The sequence below is a fragment of the Vombatus ursinus genome, unplaced genomic scaffold (genome assembly GCF_900497805.2).
Source record: "Vombatus ursinus unplaced genomic scaffold, bare-nosed wombat genome assembly UNPS02015129.1, whole genome shotgun sequence".
Taxonomy (NCBI): domain Eukaryota; kingdom Metazoa; phylum Chordata; class Mammalia; order Diprotodontia; family Vombatidae; genus Vombatus; species Vombatus ursinus.
In genome coordinates, this window is record NW_020954907.1 from 2,137,177 (window position 1) to 2,147,034 (window position 9,858).

Below are 9,858 nucleotides of genomic sequence, written 5' to 3' on the forward strand. Positions count from 1 at the left end.
CATCCCTTTCTTTCCTATTTTCCTGCAGGGTAAGATAGCATTTCATCCCCAATTGAGTGTGTATTGTTATTCCTTCCTTAATCCAAATCCAATGAGAATAAGGTTCACTCATTCCTTCACACCTTCTCCCACTTCCCCTCCATTGTAAAAGCCTTTTCTTGTCTATTTTATGTGAGATAATTTACCCCATTCTACCTCTCTCTTTCTCCTTCTCCCAGCATAATCCTCTCTCACCTCTTTATGTTATTTTCTGGATATCATCCATTCATCTTCAATTCACCCTGTGCCCTCTTTCTATCAATCTATCTGTACATATATTTTTTTCCCTCCAACTCCCCTAATACTGACAAAAGTTTCATGAGTTACAAATATCATCTTTCCAGGTAGGAATGTAAACAGTTCAACCTTAGTAAGTCCCTTATGTTTTCTCTTTCCTGTTTACCTCTTCATGCTTCTCTTGAGTCTTGTATTTGAAAGTCAAATATTCTATTCAGCTCTGGTCTTTTCATCAAGAATACTTGAAATTCCTCTATTTTGCTGAATGTCCATTTTTTCCCCTGAAGGAATATACTCAGTTTTGCTGGGTAGGTGATTTTTGCTTGTAATCCTATCTCCTTTGACCTCTGAAATATCATATTCCAAGCCCTGCGGTCCCTTAGTATAGAAGCTGCTAAATCCTGTGTTATCCTAATTGTGTTTTCACAATAATTGAATTGTTTCTTTCTGGCTGTTTGCAAGTTTTTCTCCTTGATCTGGGAACTCTGGAATTTGGCTACAATATTCCTAAGAATTTTCCTTTGGGGATCTCTTTCAGGAGGTGATTGGTGTATTCTTTCCATTTTTACTTTACCCTCTTTTCTAGAATATCAGGGCAGTTTTCCTTGATAATTTCTTGAAAGATGATGTCTAGGCTCTTTTTTTTTTATCATGGCTTTCAGATAGTCCAATAATTTTTAAATTATTTCTCCTGGATCTATTTTCCAGGTCAATTGTTTTTCCAATGAAATATTTCACATTGTCTTCCATTTTTTCCATTCTTTTGGTTTTGTTTTACAATGCCTTGATTTCTCATAAAGTCACTAGCTTCCAATTGCTCCATTCTAATTTTTAAGGAAGCATTTTCTTCAGTGAGCTTTTGGACTTCCTTTTCCATTTGGCCACCTCTGCTTTTTAAGGCATTCTTCTCCTCACTGTCTTTTTGGACCTCTTTTGCCATTTGAGTTAGGCTATTTTTTAAGGTGTTATTTTCTTCAGTATTTTTTTGGGTCTCCTTTAGCAAGGTGTTGAGTTGTTTTTCATGATTTTCTTGCATCACTCTCAATTGTTCCTCCACTTCTCTTACTTGCTTCTCCAAATCCTTTTTGAGCTCTTCCATGGCCTGGGACTGATTCATATTTTTCCTGGAGGATTTTGATGTAGGAGTTTTGACTTTGTTGTCTTCTTCTAGTTGTATTTTTGATCTTTGTCACCAAAGAAAAATTCTATGGTCTGAATTTTTTGCACAGTTTGCTCATGATCTCGGCCAATTACTTGAGTTTTAAACTCTTTGTTAAGATAGAGGTCTGCTTCTAGCGTGGAGAATGTACTGTCCCAAGCTTTGGGGGTTTATGCAGCTGTTTTCAGAGATAGTTCCAGTGACCTGTAAGTTTTCAATTCTTCCAAGGTGGTATGATCAAGGGAGAGGTGTATACTCCTTTTCTGGCCTGTACTCTGGTCTATGAGTGACTACAAGTACTCTTTTCTGCCTTGGAACTGTGAGGAGGATTCCCTCTTCACCAAGGCATAAACTCCACCATGCCAGCACTCCTCCTTGCCCCAGGATCACCACCCAGAACTGTGACCCAGATCTAAGCACAGGCAAGGCAAGAGAATCCTGCCTCAGCACCAGCAAAGACATTGCTGCAATTCCCCCCCCCCCGCCCCAATCAGCCTTTCCATTACTTCTCAGTCTGTGGACCAGAAGCTCAGGAAGTAGCCCCCAGGGCTGGGCCTGTACTGGGGCTGGGGCCAACCTTCTCTCTCACCAAGGTCACAAACTTTTCCTATTGGCCTTCTAAATTATCTTTGGCATCTGTAGATTGAGAAGTCTGGAAATTGCCATAGCTGCCTGTGATTCAATCCCCCGAGGCCTGCTCCAGGTTTGCTGAGGCCTGTTTTGCCTGTGTGCCCATGCTGAACTTCATTTCTCTCCCAGCCCAGTGCAATAGACCTTTGTAATCAACCATTCAGGTTGTCTTGGGCTGGACATTTGTTTCACTCTGTCTTTTTGTGAGTTCTGTTGCTCTAGAATTGTTTAGAGACATTTTCACAGGTTATTTGGAGGGGTTTGGGAGACAGCTCAAGCAAGTCACTGTTTTCACTCTGCCATCATGGCGCCACCCGAGTATGGTTCAATCTTCATTCAGATTCCATTACTTCTCTGCAGCTGGATAGCATTTTTAATCATATCTCCTTCAGAATTGTCTTGAATCACCATTCTGGAGAGTAATTTGGAACTATGCCAGAAGGCTTATAAAACCATGCATAGCCTTTGACCTAGCAGTATCACTACTACGTCTTTATCACAAAGAGACTAAATGGAAAAAAGGAATTTTTGCATGTACCTATTTGTACAAAATTATTTATAGCAGCTCTTTTTGTGGTGGCAAAGAATTGGAAATTGAAGGGATATCCATCAATTGGAGAGTGGCTGAACAAATCATGGTATATTATTGTAATGGGCTGTTATTGCAGTATGAGAAATGATGAGCAGGATGCTTTCAGAAAAGCCTGAAAAGACACATATGAACTGATGCAAAGTGAAGTGAGCAGAACCAGGAGAACATTGTACACACTAACAGCAATATTGTACAATGAATACCTGTAAATAACAGCTATTCTCAGTAATACAATGATCCAAGACAATCCCAAAGGACTCATGATGAAAAATGCTAACTGCCTCCACACAAAATTGATAGTCTGAATACAGATTGAAGTATACTATTTCTCTCTCTATCTTCCTTCCTTCCTTCCTTTTTTCCTTCCTCTGTCTCTCTCTCTTTCTTTTCTTTTCTTCCACAACATGACTAATATGGAAATATGCTTTACATAATTACACATGTATAGCCTATATCAATTGTTTACCACCTCAGGGAGGGAGATAGATAGAATTTGGAATTTAAAACTGAAAAATAATGAATATTAAAATTGTTTTAAATGTAATTGGGGAAAATAAAATATTAATGTAAAAAAAGAATTGTCTTGGATCTTTGTATTGCTGGGCACAGCTAAGTCATTCACAGTTGATCATTATACAATATTGCTGTTATTGTGTACAGTGTTCTTTTATAGCACAATAGTATTCCATTGCCATCATATACCACGACTTCTTTGGTCATTCTCTAAGTGATGGACATCCCCTCAATTTCCAAGTCTTTGCCCCCTCAAAAAGAGTTGCTATAAACATTTTTGTACATATAAGTCTTTTTCCTTTTCCTTTTTTTTTGTATCTCTTTGGGACAAAGACCTAGTAGTAGTATTGCTGAATCAAAGGATATGCCTAGTCTTATAACCCTTTGGGCATAGTTCCAAATTGTTTTCCAGAATGGTTGGATCAGTTTAGAACTCTACCAATAGTGATTGGTGTCCCAATTTTCCCACATCCCCTCAAATATTTGTCATTTTCCTTTTCTGTCATATTAGCTTAATTGATGTGTGAAGTGGTACCTCAGAGTTGTTTTAATTTGCATTTCTCTAATCAATATTGATTTAGAGCATTTTTTCATATGACTGTAGATAACTTTGATTTCTTCATTTAAAAACTGCCTATTCATGTTTTTTGACCTTTTATCAATTGGGGAATGATTTGTGTTAATAAAAATTTGACTCAGTTCTCTATGTATTTGAGAGATGAAGCCTTTATCAGAGACACTTGCTATAAAAATTTCCCCCTAGTTTTTTGTTTTCCTTGGAATCTTGGTTGCATTGGTTTTGTTTGAGCAAAACTTCCCCTTTAATTTAACATAATAAAAAATCCAATTTACATTCTGTAACACTGTCTTTTGTTAGGCAATAAGTTCTTCTTTTATTAATAGAGCTGACAGGTAAAATGTTCCACCCTCTTCTAATTTTCTCATGATATCACCCTTTATATCCAAACCTATTATGACATTATCTTGGAATATGGTGTAAGGTGGTCACTTATACCTGGTTTCTGCCATACTATTTTCCTGTTTTCCAACAGTTTTTGTTGAATATTTAGTTCCTGTCCCAAAAGTATGGATATTTGCAATTATGAAACACAAGATTACTATGGTCATTTCCTACTGTGCATTGTGTACCTAGTCTATTCCACTGATCCACCACCCTATTTCTTAGCCAGTACCAGATTGTCGTGATTACTGCCTTGCAATAGAGGTTGAGATATGGTACAGCTAGGCCACTTTCCTTCACATTATTTTCATCATTTCCCTTGATATTCTTGAACTTTTGTTTTTACAGATGAAATCTGTTTTTAATTTTTCTAGCCCTAAACAATATTGTTGATAGTTTGGTTCATAAAGCACTGAATAAGTATATTAATTTGTCTAGAATTGTCTTTTTATTATATTGGCTTCATCTACTCATGAATAATTGATATTTTTCCAGTTGCTTAGGTCTGATTTTATATGAAAAGTGTTTTGGAAATGTGTTCATATAGTTACTGGGATTGTCTTGGCAGGTAGATTCCCAAGCATTTGATATCATCTACAGTTATTTTAAATTGAATTTCTCTATTTCTTACTGCTGGATTTTGTTGGTAATAAGTGGAAAGGCTGATGATTTCTGTAGGTTTAGTTTGTATCCTGCAACTTTGCTAAAATTACTAATTATTTCAACTAGTTTTGGAGTTGATTCTCCAAGTATATCATTCTATTTGCAAAGAATGATAATTTTGTTTTCTCATTGCCTAGTCTAATTCCTTTAGCTTCTTATTCTTGTCTTATTGCTATGGCTAGCATTTCTAGAACAATATTGCATAATCGTCATGATAATGGACATCCTTGCTTCACCCCTGATCCTTACTAGGTTCTTACTAGCCTTACACAGGCTTCTATGTCATCCCCACTTTAGATAATATTTACAGTTGGTGTTACATAAATACTACTTATCCTTGGGAGAATGTTTTCTTAACTATTTTTGTTACTATAGCTTCTCAGTAAATGCCCTTTCTATAAGCTAATAGTCCTAGTGTTTTATTGATATGGGAGGACACCCTAGATAGGGCCTGATGAACAACAATAGAAACTAGACAAACCTAGAAACCTGAGAGAAGAAGTAATGTTCTTTCCTCTGGGAAGCAAACATATCAATTCTAATGAGTTTGGAGAGTGAGCTCCAGAGGGAATGTCACAAGTATTTTTTACCTTTCTTTCTATTCCCAGAACTTAGGATAGTACTTGATCCATAGTAACAGTTTAATCCATGCTTGTTGATCCATTGATCAACAAGTGTGTAAGAAATGGTGTTGATTGATTGATTACTGAAAGAAGATTTGAACTCAAATACTCTGAATCTAAACACATCACTGTATATATTATATCACACTATCTTTGCAGGAATCTTATACAAACTTTCCCAGCTTCAGGGCTTCCCTAGGCTTAGAATGAGAGGTGCAGTATACTTTCATTCAGTTTATTTCAAGGCTTGCAGTGAAATGCTTAGGCTTCCCATCTGTTATCTCTCATTCTCACTATTTCACAACCTCCTTTTTCCTCTCCTACATTTATATGCTTGATGTATTTCATAATGCCACTCAACTGAAAGTCATCATCAGTGGTAAATACATTACCTTGCATCTGTCAAGTATCTTTTCATTATTCTTTGGGTTATTTGTAATCTTAATTCTTCCAAGATTGAGGTCCCAGGATTCTCAAACAGATTTGAGAGGCGAGTAGAAGCAAAAATCATAGAGTGTTGGAGCCCCAAAGTGTATGTCCTAGGTATTGCCCCAGAGAAACACCACAGAGAAAGACCACCCCCTTCTATACTGAATTTGGATATTGATTGTTTAAAAGGAAAAGAAAAGATCCATTTCATGCTATAGGACAATATATTTTCTTTGGGTATTCATCAGACAGCAGGTTACAGGAGGTATGGCACAACCCAAGTGCCTAGAGGATATCAGAAGCCACAGAGATGGCACTTTGTGGTTTGAATCAGTGTGCCTAAGATGTGACAATGCTTTGAATAGAGTGAAGACCCAAGGTAATATCCACATGATTCCCAGACCCTGATGCTCTGAATTCCAAGGAAAGGGCAATTGCTTCAAGAGTTGACAAGTTCCAGTAGGATGCAATGACTTTAGCAGCAACATCAGGAGGAGGTGGTGGAGTTGTTAACCTATATATGTTGTGACTTTACAGGCTACAGCGGGATTGGCTTTCTGTACAGCAAAGATTCTACAGGTAAGCTTGTTGAACTGTTCCTTGCACTTGACTGTGTCATAGGACTTAGGCCTTATCACCCTGTTGGTGAAAGAAAATTGGTTAAAGATTAGGGTGGTCCTTGGGAAATGATGAATAATTTATTAAGACTGTTACCTTTATTCCAGAGAGCCTCCAACCATGAACCATCTGTCCTCCCCAAACACCTAATGAGCCATCTCCATCTACCCACGAATATAGTTGGAGAGTACATTAGGTCTTTGGTGCCAGTTAGTGTGCACTAAAGCCAAGGACACAGTTAATAAGTTTGTGATCTTGGATTTAAATAGAAAAGAATAACAGATCCTAGATTTCAAATGAGAAGGGACATTAGAAGTCACCAAACCCACCCTTCCTTTTTTTAACAGATGAAGAAACTGAAGCTGAGATTGGTCAAGTGGCTTGTCCAGGGTCATATAAACAATCAGGTGAGGAGCTGAGATTTCAATAGAAAAGAATCATAGAGCCTAGATTCTAAACTGGAAGGGCCTTTAGAAATCCTCAAGGTCAAAACCCCCCTTTTTTAATGGAAGAGAAAATAGAGGCTTACAAAAGTCAAATGACTTGCCCAGGGTCACACAGATAACATGTATGTATCTGAGGAAGGTTCTGAACTCAGGTCATCCAAACACCAAGCCCAATGCTCCATGCAGAGGTTAAAAGTCTTTTTCTACTCTTTCCTGATTGGATCACATCCAGAATATCTCATCCAGTTCAGGGAGTAACCATTTAGGAAAGAAATTGATCATCTGGGCACATTCACAGGATAAAAAAATGGGGAGAATGAAAAAGTGTCATCGAAAGATCAATACAAGAATCATAGGCTAAAGAAGGGAAAATTCTGTCCCAGGGAAGGGGGAATAGATTTTCTCAGCTTGCTTGGTCTCAGGGGGCAGAGCTGAGAGCTGCGGATAGAGGCTGAGAAGAGTCTATTTTTAATTAAGTGCAATGTGAGGAAAGCTTCTTAACCATGAGAACTCTCCAGAAGAAGGGGCTGTCCTCACTGAAGACCTTCAACAAACGCCTATTGGGCACATGTTGAGTAGTTGTTTCTGGTTCCCAAATAGGTCCTAGCTCATAGCTCCTGAGGTCTCTTTCAGCTCAGAGATTCTGTCATTTTACATCTGTATATTTAGGGCCAGTTTTGAACTCACGTGCTGCAGCAACTTAGTCCAGCTCCTTGACGACAAGAACAGCGCATACAATTAGATTCCGATTCAGTGCCGAATCTGTACTTTCGACCGTTAGCATCCCTGCAACCTAAGACAGAACATGTGGCAAATCTTCCGTTAAATTGCAACTGATGCCTCTAGAACAGATTTAACAAGTCCTTAAGGCCACCTTGATTGGTACCACACTTAACCATCCTAACAATGGAGAATCTGGGCCACTTTTAAAGACCTCCAGTGGAGGTTCTATTATTTCCCTTGGCAACCTCCTCCAATGCTTCACAATGCATTCAATTAAGAACAGCCCTTAAGTCATTCCCCACAGTTTTACACTGACAGTTGGAAATATCTAATACACTAATTTGGAAGATGTGTCAGCAGAGCAAGAGTAGCACATAAGTTCCATGAAGGCAGGGACTTTTTTTAGGGTTTCTTTTCTTTCCATCTTAATTTTCTTTTCATGATCAATTTTGCCATTGTAGCTAAAACCTTTTGCACACAGTAGGTGTTTAATAGATGCTAGATGAATTGAGTGACTGAGTATTTAAGTGCTTGAGGCACAGAGAGGGCTATAGTTTGCCCAGATCACAAAGCTATTCAAGTGTCAGAAGCAGGATGTGAACCTGGATCTTCCAAACTTCAATCCTAGCTTGCACCAATAATGCGTGCTGCCCCATAGAAACATATCACACATTGACAATACATACTGACTCTTAACTATGTGATAGAAGAAAGATGATGGGGAAGGGCCTTACATGTATGTCTAGATAGCTGCCTGTTTTCTCCATCTCAGTCACATCTTTAGATTAAATCTACCTTTCCTACCTTTTGTCCCCTACTCCCATCCCATGGGTCTTGGCTCCAGTGGACACAGATAAGCCATTCACGCTGGCTCCAGTCACTTTTCCTGCTAAACGAATCCTCCTATTCCTAGGGACTGGAAACAGTTGTGAACAAAGATTTACCTTCTGGTCCACCCCCTGGAGCAATCTCCAATGGATAAAATGTGCATTGAGCATCACAAAATGTCAAAAAGATGGCCAAGGCAAGGAGAACACCTAACATAGTATTCTATTAAAAAAGAAAAGATAAAGATTAAAGATGGTTGGGAAGGGAAAATGGCTAGAGTTTTTGTTTTCTTTTTAACTTTAATAGCTGCTCTCCTATTTTATTCTACAGTCACTTCCCAATATATGGTCCTTCTTCCTGGCAATGGACCCTTCCTTTGTAGTAACAAAGCCTACCGTGTGGCACAGTGTATAATGCTCTGGACATGGAGTCAGGAAGACTTGAATTCAATCTAGCCTCAGATACTAACTGTGGGATCCGGGGCAAGTCATGTTGCCTGTCTGCTTCAGTTTCTTCATTTGTAAAATGGGGACCATGTTTGCCTCTCTGGATTCTAATGAGGATCAAATGAGAAAATGTTGGAAAAGTGTTATTATTACCTAAAATAGTCAAGCAAAACCAACCAGCACAGTTAAACAATTATGTCTCATAGGATCCCAAGATCATAGATTTAGTGTTATAAAGTAACTTAGAGGTCATTAAGTCTAGCACCCTCCTTTTACAGATGAGGGAACTGACGCCTTGACAAGACCCTAACAAGACTCTCACTTATTCAGATACCACAACCTAGTGGCTGAGGCATGGTTCAAGCCTTTTTCATACTCCTTGCAAATATCCAATGCATCACGGTATATTTTGCTTTCTGTACCCATAGTCACCCACTTTTCTGATAATAGCAGACAAATACTGTGTGGCCCTCAGCAAGTCACATTTTGCTTCTGCTTGCCTCAGTTTCCTGCATTGAAAATGGAGATAATAGCACCTACTTCCCAGGGTGGTTGTGAGGATCAAATGAGATAATGATTGTAAAGCACTTAGCACAGTGACTAGCACATAGTAGATGTAGTATAGATGCTAGCTATTCTTACTGCATAGACCACATTACGTAGTAGCATGTTAATGCTACTTAGTATTAATACTTCTTGTCTCTCATACTTTGGAAATAAAGTTGCTTATTGCATTTCATCTGAATTCAGGATATTTTTTCCTTTCCTTTTCCATCACTATACTAATTTTGTACATTGTTTTCCTGAGCCTGCTTTCTTCATTCTGCATCAGTTCATTCAGACCTTTCCATGTTTCTGTAATATCTTCATATTTATCCATTTCTTAAATGATAATAATGTTCCGTTCTATTCATGCCATGATTTGTTAAACCAGATCCAAGACTTTGAATT